The sequence below is a fragment of the Mustela nigripes genome, chromosome 6, assembly GCF_022355385.1.
Source record: "Mustela nigripes isolate SB6536 chromosome 6, MUSNIG.SB6536, whole genome shotgun sequence".
NCBI lineage: Eukaryota > Metazoa > Chordata > Mammalia > Carnivora > Mustelidae > Mustela > Mustela nigripes.
This window is the reverse complement of record NC_081562.1, coordinates 6,199,289-6,225,542: the sequence shown is the minus strand read 5'-3', so window position 1 is coordinate 6,225,542 and position 26,254 is coordinate 6,199,289. Positions and strand designations below refer to the sequence as shown.

The window sequence follows — 26,254 nt, the reverse complement described above, 5'->3', positions numbered from 1 at the left end:
GCCTTGATCTTGAACTTCCCAGCCTCTAGAACAGAAATGGGCTCCTGACCTGCCTTGGGTGCTGTGTGCACTCCCACCCCAAGATTCCAGGTCCGATGTCCGAGGTCCCCAGCACCCGAGGTCGCAGAGGCCAGCGGAACGCAGGCTCCCAGTGGTTGCGTGGTTGGGCGCCCACAAAACCCAGTTGTCCTCTGCAGTGGCTCCTGTCCCTTTCTGCTTCGAAGGCACCTCTGCTTATGCCCACTGAACCTGCGCTCCACAGAAGACGGACACAATTACAGAATCCCTAGAACACTGTATTTCACTCCCTTTCTTCCCCACTGGACAGGTCCCGAAGGCTCTGTGTCCCTTTGGCGCACAGCAGAGGACCTGACGCAGCAGGGACCCTCCGACTCGTGCTTGACGGAGGGATCCCTAGGCTGTCTCCAGCGTGCAGTTCCCAAGGCAACGTGTCCCTTTCTCATGCTTTATAAATTCCTCTTGGTGGGGAGGGGGAAAGTCAGCAAAGATTCCGCCAGCAGGAACTTTAGAAACGGAAAGCTTCAAATAATTTGCTTTAAATGTACTGCTAAACCAGCAAGGCCATTCTGATCACTGATCTGCGAACCAGCTGGGTCAGGAATTAACACTGGTACGGAACGCTGATGACAGCGGTGTCCGATGATGTGGCAATTTGGCGCACTTGGGGAAAGGGCCGGGCTGAATGGGTGAAAAGTCTGAATCAAACAAAGTGTGTATAAAAATGTAACCATTTTTTCCCTAAAGATTTACCTATTTATTGGAGAGAGAGCGTGCACGCGCGTGCACGCGCACCACGCATGTGCAAGCTGGAAGGGGGGGGAGAGAATCTCAAACAGACTCGCCTTGAGCAGGGAGGAGGGAGAGGGGCGGGTGCTGGGCTCCAACTCACCATCTGGGATCATGACCAAAGGAGAGTCTGATGCTTAACACACTGCACCAGCCAGGGGCCCCAGACCGTAACCACTGTAAGCGATGCCTTTCCAACCTTATTTTAGACTATTGGTGCATACCATAAAGAAAGGGTCTGTGAAGGCAAATTGATAAGGCCGGTACCTAACTCTCAGAAGTGAAAGAAATGATGTTTTGACGCATGCTATAAATACAGTCGAGGACCGAAGTAAGTCATTTCAACTTCATACGGTTTCTATCGCCCTGGAGGAATGAAAGTGCAGTATTTGTCACCAAATAAGACAGTCAAGTAAGAAAGCTTTTCTTTCATTAACTTATAAAACAGTATAACAAAAGATCTGGGAGAATGTGACCAAATGATCAGCATTTTTTTTTTCCAATTAATATTTGGCTATTTAGGAACCAAAGTATCCTTTGATCCCCAGAATATAAGGTTCCTAACACCAGAGAAATCATTTTAACCGTGATCTTTGACCATCTTAATGTTCTTTGCAGGTAGGACTTTCTGAGAATGCTTTACTCTGCACTTAACTTGTGCCATTCGGAAGTTTGCAGAAAAGCTCGCTAAGGCAAAAATCAATCCTGAATTAACACCAAGACTCTTACCAAGACTGAGCTCCCCCTATGAGTTGCTAAGTATTTATCAAACACCTTTAAGGGCGGGGCACCTGGGTGGCTCTGTCCATTGAGCATCTGCCTTCGGCTCAAGTCATGATCTCAGAGTCCTGGGATCAAACCTTTTTCAAAGGTTTTATTTATTTATTTGACAGAGAGAGAGCCCGATGCAGGGCTCCATCCCAGGAGCCCATTGTGGGACTCGATCCCAGGTCCCTGCTCTGTGAGCCTGCTTCTCTCTTTCCCCTCTGCCTGCTGCTCCCCCTGCTATGCTCGCTCTCTCTCTGTCAAATAAATAAATAAAACCTTTAAAAAAAAGAGAGGGAGAGTATGAAAATTTTTCCCTCTTCTCCAAATTAAAAAAAAAATCAAGAATAGAGTGGGCGGGGCGCCTGGGGGGCTCAGTAGATGAGGCGTCGGACTCTGGATTTCGGCTCAGGTCATGATCTCAGGGTCATGGGATCCAGCCCTGCATGGGGCTCCACACTCTGCCCAGAGTCTGTCTGTCCCTCTCCCTCTTCTCCTCCCCCTGCTCACGTTCTCTCTCTCAAATCAATGAATAAAATCTTTAAACAACGGAAAAACAAAAACAGCCCGAGGCAGCAAATACTCAACTTTTGTATCAACATGGATGGGACGGGAGGAGATGATGCTGAGTGAAATAAGTCAAGCAGAGAGTCAATTATCATACGGTTTCACTTACTTGTGGAGCATAAGGAATAACACGGAGGACATGGGGAGATGGAGAAGAAAAGGGAGTTGGGAAAATCGGAGGAGAGACAAACCATGAGAGACTGTGGACTCTGAGAAACAAGCTGAGGGGCTTGGATGGGAGGGAGGTGGGGGGATGGGGGAGCCTGGTGGTGGGCATTCAGGAGGGCACGGATTGCATGGAGCCCTGGGTGTGGTGCATAAACAGTGAATGCTGGAACACTGAAAAGAAATGAAATGAAATGAAAAAAAATAAAATAAAATACAGTGGGTATAATCTAAGAGAAAAGCCTTCAGGCTGAAGTCAGGAGACCCTGGGTAGATCATTTCACTTCTCCAGGCCTTAACTTCCTGCTCCCCAGGGTCCCAGGTTCAGCTTACACCCGGATCTAGGACCTTACCTTTCGCTGAGCCTTTCTGTCCAAACCCCAAGCCTTCCTTGAGAAAGCTCGTTCAAAATCACTTTCCCTCTTTTGTTTAGGGTCAGTCTCATGCTATGGGGCTCCTCCACCGGACCCAGGCTCCTCCACGTGGGGCTCAAGGCATGTTTGCTAAATGAATCAATAACCCGAGAAAACACACACACATTACTATGATGAGGCCATGTGGTCTCGTGAGGAAGGAGGGACTGGCATCTGCTTTCTGCACTGCCATTAAAGAGAACGCTTGCCAGACTTGTAAAGCATTTCCCCTTTCCTATTGCTCATCCACCTGTTAAGATATCTTGCAATATCCTACTTGGGGAGGACTTGCCGAGTTTGCTAAAAGCAAAGGAGAGAGGGAGGGTAGGAGGTGAGACCCCCGTAGAGCCGTGCGCGTGTTTCTACTGACACCAAAGGTTTACTCAGAGATGGACTCGCAGCCCGCTCGCAGCTTGCCGCAAGGATTAGGAAGTGCACACCTGCTCGGTCGGTCTGAGAAACGCACCTGGGGAGCTGTCTTTAATAGGAAAATGGGGTGTACCAACCACTGACCAAGTCTTACATGAAAGTTCCTTCCCCGCTGTTCCTGGTCTGTGTCTAATTCTGCGGGTAGGTATTAGAAAACTATACCAGCACTCACAAAACCCCCCTCTCAGCCTGTCGAAAGCTATAAAGGAGAAAAGGAATTAATTACGCTGAAAGTGGAGTCATAAACCCTCAATGGGGATGGCAGGAAGGGCCCAGGATGGTCTATTAGGATCAAACAGACGGCTTCAGCCTCCTTCTAGAATCCTCTATGCACCGCCACCATTTAGAAATATAGTAATAGTCAAAAACAAGGGGCCCTAAGCCACCGAGCGGTTGATGGTTAAGACAAAGAAGCTTGTCTCAGGTGCCCTCTCTGCATGGGAGCCTGGTCTTAGGTCAGTGGGCCCCTGCCCCCACACAGATGGCCTGAGGCAGCTTGGTTTAGCGTCTGGTCCTCCTCCTGCAGCCCAGGCTCTGCCCCCGCCTTCACCATCCCCCCACCCCTGCACGCATGGTGCCCATCTATGCCCCCAGCTCTGTCGAGACAGCTGTTTTGAGTGGCCCCCATAACCCTTTCCAGAAGTCTCCCCAGGCAGGTGGTCAGACAACAGTAAGCCCCTTCGGAAGGAAGCAGAGGATGGGAACATGCGAAAGTCATGGTGACCTAGCCGGATGGAGAAGCGCACTGACCAAAACAACTCGCATCATTTAAGATCAAAAACAAAAAGTGCATATATGGCCACAAGCAAAGTAATTTGTTGTGTAGTCTGGACTCCTTCTGAGGTTTCTTTTTAAGAGAAGTTCCAAAAGTATTTTCTCATCCGTGATAATGACCAGTGTAAGTATTTCCAAATCAGCTGGAAAAGGCTTATCAAGGTTTATATTTTACACATTCTTCTATCTAATTTTTAACAGACTTCCAGGAACCAAGCCTTCCAAATCAGCTACTTAAAGAAGTGTAAATTCCTGGAGTTAGACACTTGGCACAGTCCCATTCTCTGGGACAGAGAAGATTAGGTGTAAAGTTTCCAGAACTGAGGCCCATGTGTTCCGAGCTAACCCTTCACACTCAGGGCTATCATGAAATAGCCAATCACCTTTCCAGTTGAAACACAAAAATTTTTTTTAATATTTTATTTATTTATTTGAGACAGGCAGAGAGAGATCACAAGTAGCAGGGAGGCAGGCAGGGAGAGAGGGGGAAGCAGGCTCCCTGTTGAGCAGAGAGCCCGATGTGGGGCTCGATCCCAGTACCCTGAGACCATGACCTGAGCCGAAGGCAGAGGCTTAACCCACTGAGCCACCCAGCACCCCGAAACACAAAAACTTTTATAGGAGTATTTGCCCAGGATCCCACTCTCAGTAACGAAAGCCCGGATGTGTATATTCACACTGGCCACGTGCTACGGGACAGCCTAAATCTCGACGTGGATTCACTTGCTCCGCATGACTCATCCCCAGTCTTCAATGAAGAAAGTGAGGTTTCCAGAGGGGAGATGATTCATTCAGGGCCCCACCGCCCCGCTGGGCTAGGATCCCAACCCAGGCAGTCCAGCTTCAGATCCTGGGTGTGCACCCTTGCTGCATGAGCATGAAACAGCTTTCAATAAAGTTACTAAACTCTCTCAAAGTGGGGACCCAGGGGCAGAAAGAGCCACAGCAGTGACATTCCCCAATATCACGGTGGCTGGGGGGTCTGAGGCCCTCAGTAGACACATCTGGGTCTGTCCTGACTTGGGGCTCCTAATGCTCTGTGGGTGACAGGTCCTCTGAGACTCTAGGGAGGGCTCTGGAACATTCCCCACAAACATGCGCATGGGTACACCCACGTACACACATGAAACTTCACACAGTCCACAAGCTCATTCCCATTAGGGGTACGTCCTGCTCCCCTCTTCCCTTCTCCTCATCCAAGGCTTTTTCTTTTTTATTATTTAAATTTATTTATTTTTTTAATTAAAAAATATATTTTTTATTTTTTTTTAATTAAAAAATTTTTTTTATTTATTTGAAAGACAGAGAGAGATCATGGGGGGTGGAGCAGAGGGAGAGGGACAAGCAGACTCCATGCTGAGCCCAGAGACAGAGACTGGCTTCAATCCATGCCCTTGAGATCATGACGGGAGCCGAAAGCAAGGGTCAGACCCTTAAGCGGCTGAACCACCCAGGCACCCCAAAGTTTTAGAATTTTTGATTCACTCATTCCCATACCTGAAATGGATTTGGAATAATAAAGTCCCTGTTTTCCTCAAGATCAAATGTCCTGGACACCCTTGCCTCCTCCTATTCCCCACCCCCACCCCCAATACAAAACCACGCTGAAATTCCAGAATAAATCTGCCCGAAACCCCAAGTTCGATCCCAGTCGGGAGCTAGTGCTGCAAGCAGGTAGGCAGAGCCCGCGTGCCTGGCCCTGAGCCGCACTCATTTGTTCACTCAGCTGAGTAAGGGCTCCTGGGTGCCGGGTGCTTGGGATGCCCTGGAAGGGAAACAAGCCGCGCCTTCCCCTTGCAGAGCCCCGGTTCCGGCAGAGGGAGACAAACAATACTAGACGGGAAAAGCAATTCCACTCGCTGTCTGGTAGAGGACAAAGTGGTACCGGGAAGAAAAAGGAGAAGTTCGACAGGGATGCGGGGGACCCAGATGTCGGAGCAATTCTGAGTCAGGTGGTCCGAGCGGACCTGGCCCAGGAGGTGACCTTCGGGTAAAGCCTTGAACGAGATGGCAGAGCCGGTCCCGTGGATAACTTGCAAGGACACCCTCCTGCTCACGGGGTCGACCTGGGTAAGGAGGGCACATGCCGCGCGCGTTCCCCGAGGCCCGAGGGGCTGGAGAACAACAAACAAGATCAAGGGCAGCGGATGAGCTCCGACGGGGCCTGGGGCCTGGGGCCCCTCCAGCGGGACTCGAGAGGTCGCCGGAAGAGCGCGGGCTTCCTGGAGGGACGAGGGAGGAGCAGGCTGACCTCTGGGGGGGCTACAGCACCGGTGCAGAGGGGAGCCGGAGTGTGGCTCCACAGGTCCGGCCGCACCCACACGCCCACGGACAGACGGACGGACAGACGGACTCTGCATCTATTTTGACGCAGAGCCCATGGCAGCTCGGGGCAGCTCCGCTCGGCGGTGAAGGAGAAGGAGGAATGGACGGCTGTAGGGCTCGGGCGCGGGGAGAGCTGCGGCCAGCTGCGCGGGGTCAGCCAGTCTGAGAGGTGAGCCTCCCGCGTGTGAGAGGAGGCAAGGGGAGTGGGGCCGCTGGAGATGCGCATGCGCAACAAGCAGGGCGGCTGGGAAGGTGCCGGAGACAGAAAAGGGTGGGGGGGGGGGGGGCATAGGGCATGGGTGGCAAAGCCCTGAGAAAGTGCGGGAGAGAAAAAAGTAAAAGAAAAAATTAGTTTCTGGCTCAAGCAGAAATGTTAATTTCACCCAAAGAAAGAGAAGGCCCCAAACACGTTCATCAGGACTTTGGGGGAAATCCAGCGATCACGCACAGATTTGGTTCAAGCTGTCATGGAGTGGATGATTCTTCCAGCACTTTCTTGGGCCTCTTAGATCCTTATTTATTTATTTTTAAGATTTTATTTATTTATTTGACAGAGATCACAAGTAGGTAGAGAAGCAGGCAGAGAGAGAGGAGGAAGCAGGCTCCCTTCCAAGCAGAGAGCCCGATGCGGGACTCGATCCCAGGACCCTGAGATCATGACCTGAGCCGAAGGCAGCGGCTTAACCCACTAAGCCACCCAGGCGCCCCCCCCCCTTTTTTTGGATTAAAAAATCTTTTTATTCAAGAGAGTGGGAGAACAAAGGGCAGGGGGAGGAGCGGGGGGAGGAGCAGAGGGAGAGGGACAAGCAGTCGCCATGCTGACCGTGGACCCTGCGACGGGGTTGGATCCCACCACCCTGACCTCATGACCTGAGGGGAAACCAGGATTCGGGAGCTCAAGGGACTGAGCCACCCAGGCACCTCTCCCCTTGATCCTATTCTTATCAGTGTTTAAAAAGTGTAAAACCTGGGGCGCCTGGGTGGCTCAGTGGGTTAAAACCTCTGGCTTCCGCTGGGGTCATGATCCCAGGATCCTGGGATGGAGCCCCGCATCAGGCTTTCTGCTCAGTGGGGAGCTTGATTCTCCCTCTCTGCCTACCTCTCTGCCTACTTGTGATCTCTCAAATAAATAAAATAAACAAAAGCTTAAAAAAAAAAAAAAAAAGTAAAACCTGGGGATGCCTGGATGGCTCAGTTAAGCGACTGCTTTCCACTCCCGTCCTGATTCCAGGGTCCTGGAACTGAGTCCCACATGGGGCTCATCGGGGAGTCTGCTTCTCTCTCTGCCTGTTTCCCCCCTGCTTCTGCTCCCTCTCTCTGACAAATAAATAAAATAAAACCTTTAGGAAAAAAAGTATAAAACCTTATGCATCACTTAGATTGTCCTGTACTGGGATTATCTGTCCACCTTATGCCATTTACGATGATGCCGGCCTCTCCAAGGGACCAAAAAGACTGTACATTTCTGACATCGAATTAGGGAGGAAGAATATCATCTATTTTAAGATAAAAATTGGGGGTGTCCATTTGTTCGCTCTGCTGCTGTCTTTTCTCTCGTTCTGCTCTGCCATGCCCTGCTCTGAAGCAACACCCGCCATCTCCCCCCGCAAGACTCGTGGGCCTGCAGAGGACAGCACGGGGTTTTGCTTTGTCCGGCTCTCAGAGCACGCCACCACCCTGACCAAGGGGTCCATGCAGGCCACGACTTGTACCTCACCTATGATTAAACACTACCCCCTGTGGAAGAGGCCCTTGTAAAAATGGACATTCATGGGACACCTGGGTGGCTCAGTTGGTTAAGCGGCTGCCCTCGGCTCAGGTCATGATCCCAGTGTCCTGGGATTGAGTCCCACATCGGGCTCCTTGCTCCACAGGGAGCCTGGTTCTCCCTCTGCCTCTGCCTGCCTCTCTGCCTGCCTGTGCTCGCTCTCTCTCTCTCTCTCTCTCTCTCTGACAAATAAATAAATAAAATCTTAAAAAAAAAAAAAATGGACATTCAGGTAACTTTTCCTTCTGCGTACTATGGAAGAGTAGCTCCCCATTCTGGTTTGGCTGCAAAATACTTCACTGATGCAGGAGCTGGCACCCTAGATGCAGATTATAGAGGAAATGTGGGTATCATACTACTTAATTTTGGCAAAGGAAGTTTGAAGTCAAAAAGGGCGATGGGGGGGGGGGCGCCTGGGTGGCTCAGTGGGTTAAGCCGCTGCCTTCGGCTCAGGTCATGATCTCAGAGTCCTGGGATTGAGCCCGCATCGGGCTCTCTGCTCAGCAGGGAGCCTGCTTCCTCCTCCTGTCTCTCTCTGCCTGCCTCTCTGCCTACTTGTGATCTGTCTGTCAAATAAATAAATAAAACCTAAAAAAAAATAGTTTTTGTCTTAACAACAACAACAAAAAGATAAAAATTGAGTTCTGAAGGTCACTAGACATCTTATTTCAGAACTTGCATTCTTGTAGCATTTCATAGCTTATACCCAGGATCCGATGTGAGGATGAAAACCTCCGTGAGGCAAATAAGGAAGCATTATTTGCTGAATGCCTGACCCACTTTCCTGGGCGCGGTATGTGAACCCGGAGGATTCAGGGACCTGCCCCCGTAGCCTCGAAAGGCTCCAGCCAGGCTCCCTGACTCTGGGCCCAGTTCTCTATTTCTTATGGTTCTTTTTGACTACCTGAGGGCAGAGTGTGTCCTCTGTGTCTGGTGTACCTACACGAGGCCTCACATGGAAGGTGTTCAAAACGCTTGCCGTTGGGGAGGCCAACGGTAGGTACTCGGATATACTAGGGGGAAGAGAACACTATTCCAAAAAGTGGACAGCCATCCCTATTGTTTGGCCAAAACTACAAACAAAGGAGGGGCAGGAAAATGGGGAGCTGGTGTGTAGTTGGGGCCAGAAATTCAGTTTGGAAGGATGAATGTCCTGGAGAGGGACGGAGGTGGCAGTCACACAGCAGTGGGAATGCACCTGGTGCCACTTAAGTGTATGCTTGAAAATGGTTAACATGGTACATTTTATGTTATGGATATTATTAAAAAAGAAAAACTATTAAAAAAAAAAAACACCATGAGCAAAGGCACTGAGGGGTAAGTAATATGTCTTAACAACCTTGTGTTTCCAGAGCCAACCAGGGATTTTACAAAATGTAAAATTCCACTCTACGTGTTTTTTGTTTGGGGAAAAATAGTTGTTCTTCATAAAAATATGCCGTTTGTGTTCCTCTTTAATGGGCTTATTGTAATTTTCAAATGCACTAATGCCTATCTTTAACATTTCTCAGCTTTAATATCAACAGATGTAATCTACATAAAGGGTCCTTGATATTTACAAGCGCATAAGGGTCCTGATACCCACATGCCTGGGACACTGGCTCAGTGGGAGAGACAGACAGGCAAATGGGTGACCAAGAAATCAGGAAGTGCCCAGTGCCACCGGCATGAATGTGGACAGAAAGGGGGTCTCTCCAAGAAGCAGAGCCCTGAGGGTAGCAAGGAGCCTGGGCTGCAAAGCCCAGAGGTCAAGCACAGTCGCAGGAGAGAGGCTGGCATTTCCTTAGGCCGGATTAACAAAAAAACAAAACACCCAAAAATGCCAGTCCTGTGAAACCGCGTGGTTGTAAGCCAGAGAGGAACAGCACACAGCGCGGATCATGCAGACCGGGGTCTGGAACGGACAGACAACGTCATGGCTGCTTTGTGGAGAATATTCTAGAAGGCGCCATGTAGCCAGGACACTGAGCGGGAAGCGCAGATTGTAGATGGGGCCTGAGTTGGGATGGGAGGAGAGGGGCACAGGGGCCAGCCACCACCCCCTTGGATCTTTCCTTACCGGGGAGCTCCGCCCTCCAGGGAGCGCTGCGGCCCAGGATTCCCTGAGTGCACCATGGGGCAGAGGATTATCCCAGAGCTGTATCTGCTACCCAACTCCCCTACTGGGGCAGGCAGTGGGGGGGCAGTGAGACCTACACTGTCACCCCTGTCCCTGCACTACCCGGGAAAGTCACATGCAGCAGACAGTCATGCTGGTGAATTCTGCGCTGGGCACGGTTCCCGACGCTCCACATACATGAACTTACTCAGTCCTTACAACAAAATGGGATGTAAATGAGATTCTTGGGCCCACTTTCCTGATGAGGAAACTGAGGGACAGAGTGGTGAAGCATCTGTCTGAGGTAGCAGCGGTTGCAGGATACAGCCTAGAATTTCTGGCTAAAATCAGCCTCCCCCCCCCCCCCACCGCGATACCCAGTAGCTGTTCGCTATGGGAATGAATGTGTTAATAAACACAATAGTGCGGGGGGGGGGGGTGATTGATTTTTCAACTAGTGGCTACACTCAAGGAGGGCTTTGAACTCACAGCCTCGAGATATCAAGATCAAGACTTCGGGAGCTCTGCACTCCTCCAAATGAGCCGCCAGGCACCGCCCCCAACCCACCTTTTGTTAAGTTTATTTAAACTGCGCCGTTTTTAAGTAAGCCCATGGAATCAGCAAAATGCAACACACCGGCGCCGGCGGCGGCGGCATTCCTGACTGTCGTGGGGGCAGTGAGACACCCTACCTGCTGGCTGTCTTCACCCAGCTCCGTCTCATCAGCTCAGCCCACTGGGAATAACTGCAGAAAACAAGTATTTACTGAGCTCCTGGCAGTGCCAGGCGTGGTCGTAGGTGCAGAGGCTGTAGTAGTGAAGGGGACCAAGTACTCCGGCTCAGGAAGCTTCCCCGCCAGCAGGGAGACCGACTGTAAATCCAGGAAGCAGGAAAAAGGGCCCTCGCATGGGGCAAGTGCTGGGAAGGGAGATGCGGATGCAGGGGGACCTCCGGAGATGGACCGGTCCAGGATCAAAACGGCAAGCTTCCACAGAGCCCCGGAGGCCTGGACTCAATTCTGAGTAGCTGGGGAGCCAGGGAGGGATCCTGAGGTGAAGTGGAACCTTGTCTTACCTTTTATGTATTTAATTTTTAAAGATTTTATTTATTGGAGAGAGAGTAAGTGCACGGCTAGGGGCAGGGCCAGAGGGAGAAGCAGACTCCCCGCTGAGCAGGCAGCCTGACCCAGGGGCCCGGGGGAGGGGGGCTCGATCCCAGGACCCTGAGATCATGCTGAGCTGAAAGCAGAGGCTTAACCCACTGAGCCACCCAGCGTCCCTGGTCTTACCTTTTATAAGGATCATTCCATCTGCTCTGGGGAGAATAGGCTAGAAGTACAGAGACCGGTGAGAGGCCACTTCCCTGGCCCAGGGGCCAGGCTGGGGTAGTGGTTGGGGGGATCAGAATGGACTCACTCTGGGATCCACTTAGACGATCAGGCCAGTGGGATCTGCTGATGGGACTAGAACCCGCTTATGCCGTGTTTGAGTCCTGCCCCTGCCTTATCTGCCCTACCAAGTTCTGCAGATTCTTCTTCAGGACTCAAGTCAAATCCCATGTTCCGGCCCTCCTGTGAGTGGTCAGGGCACCCCACCCCCCACTGGCTCCCCTCTCTGGCCCTCATCAGGCAGCACTCCTGTGAGCCAAGTTCTGAGCCTGCCAGCCTTCCAGGGGCCACTGTGTGCCCACTGTGTGTTTACTGAAGCATTGTTTAAAAGATGAATTGGGGGGCGCCTGCGTGGCTCAGTCGGTTAAACGTCTGCCTTTGGCTCAGGTCACGATCCAGAGATCCTCAGATCAAGTCCCACATAGGGCTCCCTGCTCAGCGGGGAGCTTGCTTCTCCCTCTGCCTGCAGCTCCCCCGGCTTGGGCTCTCTGTCAAATAAATAAAAAATAAAATCTTAAAAAAAAATAAATAAAAGACGTATCGATGTTGACAACTCAAATTCTCAGCAGTAGGGGAAGGAGTCCATAAATCATGGTACACCTATGCTCCAAGGAACTACAGAACTGTTTGTTACAAAGGTTGAAGTAGATCTTTGCGTACTGATAGGAAAGAGGTCTGCAACTTACATATTTTCAGTAGGAGTAAATTGCAGGGGCCTCTGGGTGGCTCAGTCGGACACATGTCTGCCTTCAGCTCAGGTTGTGATCTTGGGGTCCTGGGATTGAGCCCCAGTCGGGCTCCCTGCTCAGCGGGGAGTCTGCTTGTCCCCCCAACTCGTACTCTCTGTCAAATAAATAAAAATAATAATAAAAATCTTTAAAAGGGAGGGGTGCCTGGTTGGCTCAGTGGGTTAAACCGCTGCCTTCGGCTCAGGTCGTGGTCTCGGAGTCCCGGGATCGAGCCCCACATTGGGCTCTCTGCTCAGCGGGGAGCCTGCTTCCTCCTCTCTCTGCCTGCCTCTCTGCCTACTTGTGGTCTCTGTCTGTCAAATAAATAAAATCTTTAAAAGGGGGCGCCTGGGTGGCTCAGTGGGTTAAGCCGCTGCCTTCGGCTCAGGTCATGATCTCAGGGTCCTGGGATCGAGCCCCGCATCGGGCTCTCTGCTCAGCAGGGAGCCTGCTTCCCTCTCTCTCTCTGCCTACCTCTCTCTACTTGTGATCTCGGTCAAATAAATAAATAAAATCTTAAAAAAAAAAATCTTTAAAAGGGGGCGCCTGGGTGGCTCAGTTGGTTAAGCATCTGCCTTCACTTCAGGTCACAGGCCCAGAGGCCTGGGATCCAGTCCCGCATAAGCTCCATGCTCAGTGGGGAGCCTGCTTCTCCCTCTGCCCTTCCCAGGACTCAAGCTAGCTCTCTCTCTGAAAAATAAATAAATACTTTTTAAAAAATCTTTAGAAGAGTACATTGCATGAAAATATGTATGCTTTCCATTTTTTATTTGAAAAGACTTGATATGCATATTTGCACGGGCAGAGAAGAGTTAGGACACACACCAAATCCTGCATGGTAAGTACCCCCAGGCATGGGGCCCCATCTCTATCTCTGTCTTAGGTTTTTACAATGATTCAGTGTCATTTTTATAATAAAAAATGCCATCTTTTCCCAAGATCCCACCTGGCCCTCACAGGTGCTGGGGAAGCCGCCATCCCCTCCACCGGCACCCCCCATCTCCTCTCCACATGCAAACCCCGCCCCCAGCCCCATCTCCTGCTCTCAGTCCTCAGAGTGCTGTGCCAGGTCCTGCCACTCTGTGCCCTGCAGACTATCGCTGGCTCCGAGCTTTTGGTTTCCCTCCCTGGACTGCACCTGAAGAAGCCTCTCTTCTGGTTGCTGGCAGAGCCCACAACCCCCTGTGGGGACAAACCCTCAGGCCAGTTCCTACCCTGCCAGGCCAGCCTCCCGCTAAGTATTCCCACGCCCCTTCTCAAACCTGGCCTCCATTATCTGCAGCTTTGAATCACTTCCCTACTGAGAAACTTCTAAGGCTTCCAATGCCTGGAAATAAAATCCACTCTGGCACCGCAATAAAGGGCTTTTGCAAAACTTGGCTCAAGTTCCCTGCCCACTTCCAACCATTCCATGGCTCCCCTGCTTCCGTGCTGGAGCCAGGCCAAACCGTCCCAGTTCCAAACACACCACACCCTCCATCCAGGTCGGCTTGCCTTTGTGCCTTTGCTCAAGCAGCCTGGAACGCAGCAGCTCTGCTTCCCATCCCCTTCAACAGACCCCCTGGCAAACAAGTACTTAACCTTCAAAACCCGTGTGCAATTCCCCTGGTCCAGGAAGCATCCCCTGAACCTGGCTGGGTCCTGCAGGAGTGGCTGACCTCTGCCCGCCCTGTTTCCCTGGATTCTGGGCCTCCATCTGGAACAGTCCTTTTAGGACTCAACACATCCACTACAGCCCATGGCGCCCCCGTCTGCTCTGCCACTGGTTTCCACCGGACCTGGGAGCTAAGCATGGTTTATACATGGCTAAATGGTTGAACAAAAACCAAAAGGAGGGTGTTTCATGACACTTGACTGTTGTATGAAATGTGTACCAAGGGGCGCCTGGGTGGCTCAGTCCTTTGATCGTCTGCCTTTCGCTCAGGTCATGATCCCAGAGTCCTGGGATCCTGCCCCGCGTTGGGCTCCCTGCTCAGCGGGGCGTCTGCTTCTCCCTCTCCCTCTGCACCTCCCTTCGCTTATGCTCACTCTCAAATAAATAAATAAATAAGATCTTAAAAAGAAACGTATACTGAATTATGTGAAAATGATACTGATAAAGAAGGCCACACTTAAGGTATATAAAAAAAATATATGGCTGCTTTTCACCCTCCGATGACAGAGATAAATGACCCCAGAGCCTAAAGTATTTACTGTCTGGTCTTTTACAGAGTTTGCCGACTCCTGGCCCGCTCTCCTTATGTATTTACACGTCGATGTTCAGATCCACAAGATCAGATTACACTTCCCCGTTGATCTGTTGCGGCTTATTACTGTAGCCCGCGTGACGGGGGATCTCAGCACGTATGGAACAGATGCCTAGCTGCTCAGTCATGGCGATGTGATGGGTTTTTTTTTTAAGATTTTATTTATTTATTTGACGCAGAGAGAGAGAGATCACAAGTAGGCAGAGAGGCAGGCAGAGAGAGAGGGGAAGCAGGCTCCCTGCCAAGCAGAGAGCCCGATGTGAGGCTCGATCCCAGGACCCTGAGATCATGACCCAAGCTGAAGGCAGAGGCTTAACCCACTGAGCCACCCAGGTGCCCCAGCAATGTGTTCTTGAAAGGGAAAATGCAGCGGCTTCCTGATTTGTGGAGGAAACACGGCCATAAAAGAAAGGTCAATGTCAGACATCCCCGGGGTCGGGGGTCAGCATTTTTTTCTCCCCAGGAAAAGAGTAAAACATGTTACAGCCTCAGTTCCGCTCACGATTCCTCTGGACTGAGGACAAAAACGGAGACCTAAGTCGACACTTAAAAGATAGATTGCTTCTCGCGAGAAACCCCCAGACCCCCCAGTTCTGTGGATCTTATTAACCTCACACAGGTGCTTGCCAAAGGGGGCTATCATTAGGCTAGACGGGGCTTAAGAGACATAGATGCTCTTTCCTCTCTTTGCCATATCTAAAGAGGTGGTTTTTAAAAAAGATTTTATTTATTTATTTGACGGAGATCCCAAGATCTCTGGCAGAGTGAGAGGAGGAAGCAGGCTCCCTGCTGAGCAGAGAGCCCGATGCGGGGCTCGATCCCTGGACCCTGAGATCATGACCTGAGCCAAAGGCAGAGGCTCTAACCCACGGAGCCACCCAGGCGCCCCTAAAGAGGTGTTCAGTTGCCAAAGTCCCCCATAACTTACTTCCACCAAACAGGAATTCTGCCCCACAGGCAAGCACGGCCTCTCACTCTCCCAGGGAGCCTGTCTCCTGCCAAGGTCGACTATGCACGCAGTTTTGGAAAGTTGGTGCAGTCCAGAGCGGACAGCCGAGAAAGAATTCTCGAGACATCTTTGATGCAAAATGGTGGGGACAGGGCGTAGGGACAGGGCACGGGGACAGGGCATGGGGGGCAGAAGGAGCTGCTGTGGCTGTGGGATCCCTGCGGCCCTGGGATTGTGAAGAACAAGTGATTATACACCTTGGGGCTAGGAAAAGTGAAGATGAGGGGAAGTTCCAAGAGGACTTTCCTGCGTTAAAGCCTCAGGATCCGGAGGAACGTTTTCATGAGCCTATCTCCAGCACTTATCAATGGGCTGCAGGTTATAAGGACATTAAAAATTTTTTTTTAAAGATTTATTTATTTATTTATTTGACAGAGAGAGAGAGAGAGATCACACGTAGGCAGAGAGGCAGGCAGAGAGAGAGAGAGAGGAGGAAGCAGGCTCCCTGCTGAGCAGAGAGCCCGATGCGGGACTCGATTCCAGGACCCTGAGATCATGACCTGAGCCGAAGGCAGCGGCTCAACCACTGAGCCACCCAGGCACCCAGGACATTAAAATTTATCTATATTTCCTTCTGCCTTGGTCCCCCACGTCACTATCCAGCTCCAGGTGTCCTTAAAGACCTACCTCCAAACCCGGCTTCCTCGGGCCCCCACCCACCTGGGTGGCTCAGCAGGGAGTCTGCTTGAGTTTCTCTCCCTCAACAGCCCCCCACTCCCATGAGCACGTGCACATGCCCCTCTCTCCAAAATAAATAGATAAATCGTAAAACCAACCAACAAACACTCCTCCTTCCTTGAAGATTCGGACTCCTCTAGATCTGCAGGCCATGTATTAGAACCAAAGCCATTGCCTGTGCTCTACGTTTTGGCACCGGACAGAGTTCTGCAATCTAGTAGCCACAACGCAAGTGTGTACTTTGCAGAAAAACTCCGTCGCACCCCGTCGGTGTGTCCCACACAGGCCTAGACCCTCGGCGAATGCTGAACGGTTTCCTGAAAAGAGGAGGAGCCGAGAGCAGACAAGAACACCAGATCCGCAGTAGGTGGAGAACTAAACTTGGCAATGTAGATGCACCTGCCTGCTAACGACAAGTCCGTGGGATTCTCAAGCCGTTTCAGGAACAGGTGCACTCGAAATAACCACCAGGGAATGCTGGGGAGGCCTTTGAGATGCAGGAACACAAGGAACGGGAAAGTAATCCAGACCCTCTTCCAGGCCGGGCTGTGGGAGATGAGAAAAAAATCAGATTGAGCTGGTTAACAATTATTAAGGGTTGGACATCGATGACTAACTTAAGTTTCCCAGCAACCCTATGATATCATTCCCCCTTTTACCGTCGCGGACACGGAGGCACGGAGAGGGTGTAGGCAGAAAGAGCTAGGGATCCCCAGAAAAAGAAAGCCAAACCATACCTTTTTGAACATAAGAAAAGTCACGGTAGGTCCCTGGCCATCTTGGGAAAGAATGTGAGATCTCCATGGGGCGTCTGTGTCTCCCTCTGCCCCTCCGGAGGACAGACACACACACACCCCCCAACGATTCTCCCTCAAATAAGTAAAATCCTTAAAATTTTTTTTTAGAAAGTGAAGACTGATGTGCCACTCAAGCAATCTCTGAGCAGTCTTCACAGGATCTAAACCCTCTGAGCGCCCAAATACCAGGCTGACCAAAGCCAGAGAATTAATGATGCCAACTCTTGCCTGCCCTCGGCACTCTGATCTGCTCTCCGTCACCTTAGATGACTTTTGCTGCAATCCGATGCTGTCTTCCCCACTGCAAGAGACCCTTCGTGATTCGTGTGCTCTTAGCTTCAAACATCCCCAGTTTTGTTGTTCGGGGAGACACTGCTTTGGGAACTATCCCCAGGGTTCTCCTTCCTTGTTTGTTTGTTTGTTTGTTTTTAAGATTTTATTTATTTATTTATTTATTAAAGATTTTATTTAGTTATTTGACAGAGAGAGATCACAAGCAGGCAGAGAGGCAGGCAGAGAGAGAGGAGCAAGCAGGCTCCCTGCCGAGCAGAGAGCCTGATGTGGGGCTCAATCCCAGGACTCCGAGACCACGACCTGAGCCGAAGGCAGCGGCTTAACCCACTGAGCCACCCAGGCGCCCCAAGATTTTATTTATTTATTTGACAGACAGAGATCACAAGTAGGCAGAGAGGCAGGGGGCGGTGGGGGAGGGTGGGGTAGCAGGCTCCCAGCAGAGCGGGGCTCAATCCCAGGACCCTGAAACCATGACCTGAGCTGAAGGTAGAGGCTTTAACCCACTGAGCCACCTAGGTGCCCCTAAGATCATTTATTTTAAAGATGTTATTTATTTCTTTGAGAGAGCAGGCACACCTTCGTGCTAGTGGGGGAGAGGGGCAGAGCCGGGCGCCAGACCGGGGCTTGATCTCACAACACATGAGCAATCCTGACCTGAGCTGAAACCAAGAGACGGACACTTCACCAGCTCAGGCACCCAGGTGCTCTCCAGGAGTATGTCGTTTTTGGCTAATAGCCAGAAGAGGAGAACCCAGGCTCAGGTAACAAGGGTAAGAGTAACATGTCACCACGTCACAGGTTGTCAGTGTCAGAACCTGGATTTAAGCCCAGAACAGCGGAGTGCAGAGGCTGCTGTAAAAACTGACCCACCACACATATGAGGTTAGTCGTGGGGCAGGGAGCACGGGTCGGGAGCTTTCGACAGAACTCAACCTCAAATTGATTATCATACTATTTTTTTTCCCTTAAAGATCTTATTTATATATTTGACAGAGAGACACGGCGAGAGGGAACACAAGCAGGGGGAGCAGGAGAGGGAGAAGCAGGCTCTCCACTGAGCAGGGAGCCTGATGTGGGACTCGATCCCAAGACCCTGGGATCATGACCTGAGCTGAAGGCAGAGGCTTCACGACTAAGCCACCCAGGGGCCCCCATACTATGTCTTGACATGCTGCATTCATCATTCTTTGAAAAATCAATTTCCATTTAAGTATCTGTTTTCTTGAAAATAGCTTGGGTTTATAAAAGCTTCAACACACCATCCTAAAATGTCCGTCAACGGGGGGCCACCAGCCATGAGAAGGACCAAGGTGTCGCTGCTGGTTGCCGCAGCATGTGAGGAAGACTCTGCCCTTGGCCAAACCGTGGTCCTCCACCGCAGCCTACAAATCCTGCACTTTGCAGGGCTGTCCCTTTCACCCACCCCACAAGAGACTTGAACAAACCCTGGCGTGGTTTCCAGCTGCCCACAGCTGTCCCTAGGAACGTGGACTCAGCCCTCTTCAAATGCCTAACTGACCAAGCTCAGGCTGCCCATTCCAGGCAATCCCTGAAGCGAGGCCTCTGAACCCCCCGAGAGCAGTTACTTGAGAAAGTTTAGGATTTAAGTCCCTCCTCTGTCTCTCTCAGACAGACATGTATCCCCCACCCCCACCCCAGAGTGTCATTCTCAAAGGCCCACATGCTCCAAGGCCATTCCCTTTGAGAGGATTACCATCAGAGGGACAGGCCCCCTGTCTCCTGGTCTCTGTGGGAGGGCAGGAGCCCCACTTGGACAGTCACTGGTCATCGGGCCTGCTGGCCTTGACACTGACCGACCCTCGTACTCACTGTGTAATTTTCCATGTATCTGACTCTCCCCCTCGCTCTACTCCCTCATTCTCAATTTTTTAAAAAGATTTTATTTATTTATTTTTAAAAGATTTTATTTATTTTGAGAGAGTGAGAGACAGCATGAGCAGAGGGGAGGGGCAGAGGCCGAGTGAGAAGCAGACTCCCCATTGAGCAGGGAGCCCAAAGCAGGGCTTGATCCCAGGACTCTGGGATCATGACCCAAGCCAAAGGCAGACCCTTAACTGACTGAGCCACCCAGGCGCCCCGCCCCCTTATTCTCCCTTTGAAACACCCCACCAGCCTTGCACAAGTTGGAATGCAGCTTGGCTCTTCCCTCCCTGGCAGTCTGGCTTTATAAGGGATCACCAAGATACGCTGTTGACTGGAAAGCGCAAGGTGTGGGATGGTGACCCGGGACAGCGTGGGCGAGGCCACACCTCCCCAAGCGCCCCCTCTTCCTTGTCAATTTTAAAGCATCATGCTTAGTCATGGTTTTCAAAGTCAAGGCACAAACCCTACAATAATTTTAGGTAATATTGGGCACCTGGGTGGCTCAGTGGGTTAAGCCTCTGCCTTCAGCTCAGGTCATGATCTCAAGGTCCTGGGATGGAGCCCCACATCGGGCTCTTCAGTCCGCGAGGAGCCTGCGTCTCCCTCTCCCCCTCCCCCAGCTTATGCTCCCTCTCTCGCTGTGTCCCTTTCTGTCAAATAAATAAAAATAAAATCTTAAAAAAAATTTTTTTAATTTAGGTAATATTTATTGAATGTTAGGTTCAACCAGTTTAATTCATCCCATTTTCATGGCTCCCATAAAGTGCTACTTTTATCAAACCCATTTTACAGATAAGACTCAAAGCCACAGAGGGGTGCCTAAGTGGCAAAGTAAGTTGAGCCTCCAACTCTTGGTTTCAGCTCACGTCATGATCTCAGGGTCCTGGGATTAAGCCCCAGGGTCAGAATCTAGCTCCTACTCTGTCCCTCTCCCAGCTTCTGCGGGGGCGGGCACTCTCTATCCCTCAAATAAATAAATAAAATCTTAAAAAAAAAATCACAAAACTAGTGAGAGGCTGAGCCACACCCCACGTTGTCTCTAGCAGAGCAAGTCTGTTCTAAGGACATGGATAAGCATCTACATCCACTTGGTAACAAATCTGTTATGTTTGAAAAAATAAAGTAAGGAGCGCATAGTAATTTTATTGTATTTATTATTTTTTTAAGTTTTTTGTTTTTTTTTTTTTGGACACACAGAGAGAGACGCAAAGGCAGACACTGAACAACGGAGCCATCCAGGTGCCCAAGTGCATTGTAATTTTAAACCAAATGTAAAAACTTCCATTGCTTAAGCTTCTCTAGAAACATTTCAAACAAAGAGAACAAACAAAAAGATAAGGAAGTGGGAGGAGGCAGACAGCCAAACCACACAAAGGTTTTTCCCTCACCCGCTTCCTGCTGGAAGATTTCAATTTCTTGTTCTACCAAAAGAAAGTGAAACAAAAACCCAAATTCATGGAAACTGGATGCACTTGGTATTTAAGGAACCATGTTTCCTTTGTCCGAAGTGGGTTTCTCTTTGTGGATGAAACGTATTTATTAATGTAAGTAAAGCAGCCATAAACCCAAGTCACTCCAGCCTCCAAAACAAACTTTATTTCATAGAACCTGGACCAAGATGAAACACGCAAACCCTTCCCAAGGGGCATCGGAGTTACAGAGGGTCTCTGCCCACATGCCCAGCTGGACCCTATTGCCTTTATAAAGCAGTTAGACGCACCTCTCTCAGAATAGTCCTTTTTTCTTTTTAAGATTTTACTTATTTATTTGACAGACAGATCACAAGTAGGCAGAGAGGCAAGCAGAGAGAGAGGAGGAAGGAGGCTCCCTGCTGAGCAGAAAGCCCCAGATGCGAGATGCCATGTGGGACTCCATCCCAGGACCCTGAGATCATGACCTGAGGCGAAGGCAGAGGCTTTAACCCACTGAACGACCCAGAAGCCCCTCCCTCAGAAGTCTTAGCCTGAATGCCCAGCAAGCCAGTGACTCCTAGTTCATGTTTCACCACTGACTTCGGGCCTTGCGTAACTCAAGACTATTTCTGAGAAAGCGGTCTCTCTCATAGGTATTTTTATTTCGACTGTTTAGTTCAGAAGTCAAACTAATAATTGATCACTAATAACAGCTGCCACATAGTGAGCACATAGGACAGCAAAACTGCTAAATATTGTGTATGTAAATATATACATATATATGAAAATTACTGCATATTAAAATAAATCAATACAAATTAAGTAAGTACTTTATTTAATCCCACAACAGGTTTTAAGTAGGTAGCATATTATTATCTTTTTAGAGTTGACTCCACACCCAACATGGGGCTTAAACGCCCAACCCTGAAATTGAGAGTCCCATGCTGGGGTGCCTGGGTGGCTCAGTCCTTAGGCGCCTGCCTTCAGCTCAAGTCATGATCCTGGGGTTCTGGGATCAAGCCCCACATCAGGCTCTCTGCTCAGCGGGAAGCCTGCTTCTCCAGCTCCCCCTGCTTGCGTTCCCTCTCTCTCTCTGTTAAATAAATAAATCTTAAAAAATAAAAATTTAAAAAATCACATGCTCTACTGACCGAGTCAACCAGCCCTGGTATTTAGCTTTATTTAGAAAATACCTATGTGGGCGCCTGGGTGGCTCAGTGGGTTAAGCCGCTGCCTTCGGCTCAGGTCATGATCTCAGAGTCCTGGGATCGAGTCCCACATCGGGCTCTCTGCTCAGCAGGGAGCCTGCTTCCTTCTCTCTCTCTCTGCCTGCCTCTCAGTGTACTTGTAATTTCTCTCTGTCAAATAAATAAATAAAATCTTAAAAAAAAAAAAGAAAATACCTATGTATTGTAGGAGCGCCTGGGTGGTTCAGTGGGTTAAGCCTCTGCCTTTGGCTCAGGTCATGATCTGGGGGGGGGGTCCTTGGATCGAGCCCCGCGTCGGGCTTTCTGCTCAGCAGGGAGCCTGCTTCCCCCTCCCCCTGCTTGCCTCTGTCTACTTGTGATATCTCTCTCTCTGTCAAATAAATAAATAAAATCTTTTAAAAAACAAATAAATAAAACCTTAAAAAAAAAAAAGGAAAATACCTATGCATTTAAATCAATTACACCAAAATATAAATATTTAAATGAAAGGTATACAGCTTAAAAACTTGACATTCTTAAAATACATCACACCAAGACACTCAAAAAGCAGTTAAAAATGCATTTTGAACACTTAAGCCAGTTTTCATCTACATAGTAGAACAGGAGTGTTTTGACCCTGCATAGATGTAGTGCTGCCGATAGGCTTAAGTGCAATAAAAAAGTTTTCTATCTGAAATCTTTCTCATTGAACAACTTTTTAAAAAGATTTTTCAAGGGGGCGCCTGGGTGGCTCAGTGGGTTAAAGCCTCTGCCTTCAGCTCAGGTCATGATCCCAGGGTCTTGGGATCCAGCCCCGCGTCGGGCTCTCTGCTCGGCGGGGAGCCTGCTTCCTCCTCTCTCTCTCTCTCTCTCTCTGCCTGCCTCTCTGCCTACTTGTGATCTCTGTCTGTCAAATAAATAAATAAAATCTTAAAAAAAAAAAAAAAAGGAAAAAAGATTTTTCAGGGATGCCTGGGTGGCTCAGTCAGTTGAGAGGCTGCCTTCCTTCGGCTCAGGACATGATCCCAGCGTCCTGGAATGGAGTCCCACATTCGGATCCTTACTCTGCGGGGAGCCTGCTTCCCCCCACCCCTCTCTCTGCCTGCTTCTCTGCCTGCCTGTACTCTCTCTATCTCTCTGACAAATAAATAAAATCTTTAAAATATTAAAAAAAAAAAAAGATTTTTCATTGATGGGGCACCTGGGTAGTTCAGTTGTTCGTGTCTGCCTTGGGCTCAGGTCATGATTCCGGGAGTTATCAAGCACCTGTTGGGCTCCTTGCTCAGCGGGGTGCCTGCTTCCTCTCTTCCCCTCCCCCCATTTGCATTCCCTCCTTAGCTGTCTGTCAAATACATAAACAAAATCTTAAAAAAATAAGATTTTTCATTTATCTGACAGAGAGAAAGCACAAGCAGGGGGAGCAGCAGAGGGAAAGGGAGAAACAGGTTCCCACTGAATCCGGAGCCAGATGTGGGGCTCGATCCCAGGACCCTGAGATCATGATTTGAGCCAAAGTCAGACGTTTAACTGACTAAGCCACCCAGGCGCCCCTCATTGAGTAATTTTTTAGAAAATCTATTTGTATCTATCATTTATTCTATGTTGGACACCGAGCCAGGCACCCTACTGACCTTATTACATTGATTTAACAATTCAGTACATAAAAAGTTCTAAGAACCGTGCTGGACCTAGCGCGAGCTCGGTACCTGTTGGCTGCTGTGATCTCAGTCTTCCCATGCCTACTAATTCCTAATGAGGGAAGGATTATTATGCCCCACCACAAAGGAGGGCCTGGTGCTGTGTCCAGACTGACCCAGCTGGTCAATGGCAGAGCCCAGCAGAAGTCAGGTTTGTCTGTTCTTACACTTGCTGGTGCATCAAGAAATGTATGCATTAAATATAAGTCCAGCCAGGACACCTGGCTGGCTCAGTTGGTTAAGCGTCAGCCTTCGGCTCAGGTCATGATCCCAGGGTCCTGGGACCAAGTACTACATCAGGCTCCTTGCTCAGTGGGGAGCCTGCTTCTCTGTCTGCCTGCCGCTCGCCCTGTTTGTGCATCTTCCTTCTCTCTCTCTCTGACAATAAAATATCCTTAAAATACATACATTTAAGTCTCGTTCAGACACATGACACAATGTAGATCCCATGAGGTCTGAAGAACTCATTCCCTCTGGGAATTGGGAAGTGATAGGGGACGGGGGACACGGGGTGCAGAGACTGCCAGAAAACCCATGAACACCGACCCTACCTTGCACACAGCCTCCAAGAGGGCTTGCGCCTCCCTATTTGCTCAGAGCCTGCAGCAGGCACAGTACGGGCGGCTGGAGATCTGAGGGGTTGGGGACTGCCCTGAAGAGCTAACATAACAGACACCTGACAGTACAAAGTAAGGCAAACTGGGGTAAGTGAAGAAAACTGACAAGGTGCTGAGCCAGGGACTAGAGTTACAACTTCAGATGTGCCGAAAGCAGTTTCTTAGAGTTTTCCTATTAAATGTCATATAATCAAGTCCTACGGGCAAGAGAAGCTATATACTCTCCTTTTCTATCTGGCACTTTGCATAACAACAGACTGGATGCGCGAAGCCAAGGAAATAGGAATCTATTTCTATCCAGCCCTTTATGGATCAACCAGCAACTGTGTTCTCACACAGGTAACGTAAGGTGGGTTTTACCGCTAAAAGGGTCCCATTCTGTCTTCCATTATCCTGATGAAGTTTCATCTAGCAACTATTTATCCCACTTGGTCATAGCTCTAGAATGACCCGATCCCAAGACCCGCAGGGGCTGCAGTAAGGTGGGAGGCCCGGGCGGAGGTGTTGGTCTGCCTGGGGCGGGGGTCAAACCCAGCGCCCTGGGTCCCCGCCGCCCGAGCTCCGCGCGGTGCCCCCAAGCCGGTACGGGCCATCCAGCGGCCCCTTGCACCTGCGTCCTTCCCCCTTTGGCTCCCGGTCACCCTCAACTCCGCAGCGCCCGCTTCCGTCCTTGCCCTCCTGAACCGCCTGCCCTGCCCGAGCCGCTTAATAGGACCGAATCGGGGTCTTCAGGAGCGGGTCTCCCTCTACCTACCACCCACCCGCCAAGGGCAACTTTCAGAAGTTCTCCTTCGCCAACAAGAAAGACACACACACACGCCCCCGCACACACACACACCCCGGGGGCGGCGCAGTGAGGGCGCCAACACACGCGCGCGCGCGCGCACCACGGACCCCGCACCCCCAGCTCTCGCACCCCCAGTCTGCCCGCGCGCTCTCGCCGCTCGCCTCTTCCAACGATCCCCCACCCCCGCCCGCCCGCGCGCTCTCCTCCCCCGTCGCCGCCCCCATCGACCCCCGGGGCGCGTGCCCGCCCGCGCGCTCTCGCCACGCTTCCCCGCGCGCGCATCCGCGGTAACCTCGCCCCCCCCCCCCACGCCTTCCCGGATCCCTTGAAAGCAAATCAGCGCCACAAAACCAACCAAAGGGCGGGAGGCGGGTGGTGGCAAGTGGCGGGGAAAATCAAATCGAACTGAACCGCCTTGAATCGGACCTCTGCCAGGGGGAAAGCCTCTCCCCCACCAGCCCGCCCCGGGCTGCGGGATGAGGTTAAAATACTCACCCCTGCTTCCTCCGCTGCAACCTGAGGGCCTTGGGGGCGGTTTTTTCCTGGGGCCCAGCTGAGGGCTTCTAAGTGTCCAGACCGCCTTGAGCCTGGGGCTTTGGCCGACTGCGTGGCGACGGAGCCGCAGTCTCCGCAGGGGAGGTAATGGTCCTTGGCGAGCATGCAGCCGGTGGTAGTTAATGCACGTATGTGACGCGGCCGGGTTGGACCCAGTTCAGAGCCGTGTGGCCGGAGACCCACGAGGAAACCAAGCCTGCACCTGGTGGGCTGGCAGGGGTCCCTCCCGTCTCCGCTGCGGGACAGTGGGGGCAGGCCGGACCTCTGCGTTTGGGAGAGTCCAAGAAAGGACCGCGTGCTAGGGCCGAAGAACTACCTCCCTCTCCAGGTTCCTGCCCCCTCACCGGCTTTGGGAGGCGGAGGTGGTCACCACCCTGACCTCAGCCCAACTGTTCACTCAGTAAATGTCAGTTTAGCGAGGACCATGGCTAGGACCGTCCAGGAAGCTGAGATGTGCGCCCTGGTAGTTCCTGCTGCGGCCCTCACAGTGACGTGGGAAACAGAGGCCGAAGAAGAATTAAATTTCTTTACTCCCTACAGCCCATTGACAAATCCTTGAAACAGGCAGAGTGACATTCCTCTAGGAACTCAGCGGCCTGGATGTTAATATTTAGCTAACAAGGGACGCCTGGGGCGGTCAGTTGCTTAAGCAACTGCCTTCAGCTCAGGTCCTGATCCCAGGGCTCTGCTCTGCTCAGTGGAGAGCCTGCTTCCTTCCCTCCCTCTGCTGCTCCCCCTGCTTGTGTGCTCTCTCTGTGTCAAATAAATTTTTTAAGTCTTAAAAAAAACAAACAAACTTGGGGGTGCCTGGGTGGCTCAGTGGGTTGGACCTCTGCCTTCAACCTAGAAATTCCTTCTAAGAAG

At 50.8% G+C, this 26,254-nt stretch overlaps 1 long non-coding RNA gene across 2 annotated transcripts in view; it reads right to left on the bottom strand.

Annotated features, from left to right (window-relative positions):
• The window catches only part of LOC132020447 (uncharacterized), a 51,207-nt gene extending 25,300 nt beyond the window's left edge, over positions 1–25,907 (bottom strand). For both annotated transcript variants that reach the window (XR_009404970.1, XR_009404969.1), the window contains exons 1-2: positions 25,331–25,907; positions 16,259–16,706 (exon numbers count right to left, since the gene is read on the bottom strand). This is a non-coding gene — a long non-coding RNA (uncharacterized LOC132020447). The remainder of the gene's footprint in view (positions 1–16,258; positions 16,707–25,330) is intronic.
• Between the last annotated feature and the right edge of the window lie 347 nt (positions 25,908–26,254).